This window comes from Panthera leo, chromosome D2 (genome assembly GCF_018350215.1).
Source record: "Panthera leo isolate Ple1 chromosome D2, P.leo_Ple1_pat1.1, whole genome shotgun sequence".
NCBI classification, from domain to species: Eukaryota; Metazoa; Chordata; class Mammalia; order Carnivora; family Felidae; genus Panthera; species Panthera leo.
The window spans coordinates 46,650,998-46,654,344 of NC_056689.1; positions in this window are offsets into that span (position 1 = coordinate 46,650,998).

Here is a 3,347-nt window from a genome sequence, read left to right on the forward strand (position 1 = left end):
ACAAAAAAATTATTTTATTTGGTGGTAGTGACAATGTCATGTTGGTTATACTTTTTAAAAAAAATCATTGTTTATTAGAGATTTTTTAATCCACATGAAGCAAATACTGAAAAAGTTTAGTAACTGAAATCTAAGCAGTGGGTTTATGAGAGTTTATTACCTTCTTTGCCTCCATGTTGTGTTTGAAATTTTTCATAATATAAACATTTTTAAGGCATTCTTAATTCCATGTGCATCTCTCCAAAGACTGTAAAGGAATACTATTTTTGAATATTCCCATCTAGTCTTTAGAGTGATGCATATATTTTGTTGTGCAAACGATTCAAATCCTGACTCTTTCATTTTTCAAGTCACCAAGGTCTTCCCAATTGGCTCTTCAGTGGTTGCATATTAGTTCATGGGCCAGATAATTTATTAAATCATTTCCCTGTTGCTGAACTTGTTGCTTTGCTTGAATGGCAGACTCAAATATATCATGCTTTTTCACATATGGGATCTTTTCTTAGGAAAGATTTCCAGAAGTGGAATTTCTGGATCTTAGACCTGATTGTGAATCTTGAAGCATTTTGCCAGATTGCTTTCCAAAAAGTAGTACCAACTTACATTTTATGAGACTAAGCATTGGGACTTGGCATTAAATTTTTACTGGTCCTGGGCTTGGGTTACTTACATCTTTCTGCTTCCTCTTTTGTGAGTTGTTCTGTCTCCATCCCTGTATTGGGACCTTCATGGTCTTCAAATTCGGCATGAGCTCTTTAAGTAATAAAGGTATAACCTTTCATATCGTATTTGCCTCAAATGTTTTTCCTGAAAAACTCACTTTAAGTGGAAGGATGTGTAAGGAACTAGACATTGGCTAGACAGTGGCTAGACATAGATAGCCATTATGCATACCACATACCACATTCTCTGTAAGACGAGCTCCACATCCTGGCAAGGCAGTCACCTGTTTAGAAAACAAGATAGTTAGGAGCACCGGGATGGCTCAGTCGGTCAAGCATCTGACTCTTGATTTTTGGCTCAGGTCATGATCTCACGGTTCATGAGACCAAGCCCCACATCAGGCTCTGTGCTGGCAGCGTGGAACTTGTTTGGGATTCTCTCTCCCTATCTCTGCCCACCCCCATGCTCTAAATAAATAAATAAATAAATAAATAAATAAAAGAAAACAAGATAGTTATATTTATCTAGAACATAAAATAGTATGAAAGACTGTCTCCTGAGAGAATTTTCCAAAGACTGCAAAACAGACCAAAGGTCCTGGCTGTGTCTTCATGATCAAAATAACCACCTTTAAAAATAGCTGATGTAGTCTTTGTCCTGTTTCCTTAACAACCAAATTAATAGTCTCATGACTAGTAAAAGTAGGACATAATGGTCGCCAGATAAGTCTAACCCATTAAAAAAAAAAAGAAAAAAAAAGGTGCTACAACCTCCCCACAGGAAAAAAGAAGATCTATTTCTCCCGGAATGGGTTTCTACCTACATAAACCAGCCTGAGCTTATGGTAGAAAAGAGCACCAGGGTCTGACACCCCCACTGTCCCAATTATCTGTCCATGTGCATCCAGTAGGTGATGTGCGATTAGGCTGCACCACCAGCCAGTGGATGTCCCTCCCTCCCCTGGCACCCAGGTCACCCGCTCCAGGGGATGTGGGCTTCCGTCCAATGGGGTTCTGTGGTGGGCAGACGGTAGAAGCTTCATAAGTTAAACACCTTCTCCAGCAACAACAGGGCCTTCCAGAGACCAAGGCAGACTTCCGCCACCTGGATCACAGTGTTGGTTCTGCTCAGGGTCAGCTGAATGTTATACTGAGAGTTTCCTGAGCGCCAAGAGCTTGCGTAGGCAGCGCTTTCTGCTAGTAACCCCTATGTCGGCTGCCCCAGGTACAGCTTCTGTGTTCACCCTTCACTGACTATGGAGCCATACTCAGCAATTTCTTGCCTTCATCATAAAGAATCTTTCCACACCAAAAGCATTTTGTAAGCACCACCGCAGTTGAAAATTTTCTATTAGTCATGTCTCTTTTCCTAGGAGTCACATTTCAGCTACTAGTCAGGTCATTCTCTCTCTCTCTCTCTCTCTCTCTCTCTCCTATCTCTTCAACACTCCCAAGGCCCAGCAAACTACAGCCACATTTACCTGCCCATTTACCTCTCAGGCTAGGACTGCTGTTGAGCTACAATGGCAGACTTGAGTAGCTGGGACAGACTGAATGGACCACAAAGTCTAAAATATTGACTATCGGGACCTTAAGGAAAAGTGTGCCTACCTCTGCTCTAATTCTCTTCTACCACTACCTCCAATTCCTAGATTTTCCTTAGGACCACTCAATCTGCCACTCTTTCCTTACTAAGGAGAGCAATTGACTATTTTCTGGTTTCTGCCTTTAACCTTACACACCCGAATCAATACTGTACTCAAGGCTATGGAAGCCATTACACAGAGCACGATAACTGTTTGCACTCAGCAAACAAAAGAACTTCCAGTTAGCACATCCATGCTTCTTAGAAGGCAGCAAGGGGGTATATATAAGAGAAGAACACTTCAGTTGGCTCCAACATACATTATTGCATATAATCTGTTTATAGGCACACTCAGCCCTTACTAGAATGACCTTTATGGCCACAACAATGGAACTGGATCTTCTGATATTGCTAATGGGCTGCAACCATCTTGAGGTATGGAAGGAAGCCTGGGAAGTCCAGGCTAGGGTGCTGAAGAAAAATTCCAAAGCAGGTGGAGGAGGGGACCGCAGGAGAGAGCTGGGCTGTGGGCTTACGGCAAATTCAGGGGATGCCACTCTACCCAGCCAGGTGACTTGAGGTTCTAGACAAATGATCTCTATAGGAAAAGCAGTAAAGGGAAAAGCTGTCTCTGTCAGCCAAGCCCACCCTTCAACTCCAGGCATCACCTCTACCCTTGACTTTTCTAGCAAAGCTAAACAGAATTTAGCTGCAGCCAAATACTCCAGCCAGAATTTCTCCATAACAAGCACGAAAATATGTTTGACATCATTAGTTATCACAGAAATGCAAATCAAAACCGTAATGAGATCTCCACTTCATACTGACTAAGATGGCTAGAAACAATACCAACAGTGGTCAAGGACAAGGAGAAATTAAAACCCTCACACACTGCTGATGGGAATGTAAAACGATCCAGCCATTTTGGAAAACAGACAGGCAGTCCCTCAAATGATTAAACATAGAAATTATCACATGACTCAGCAATTCCACTCCTAAGAATATACCCAGGAGAAATAAAAACATATGTCCACACAAAAACTCGCACATAAATGTTCATAGCAGCATTATTCATCATAGTCAAAAAGTGGAAACAACCC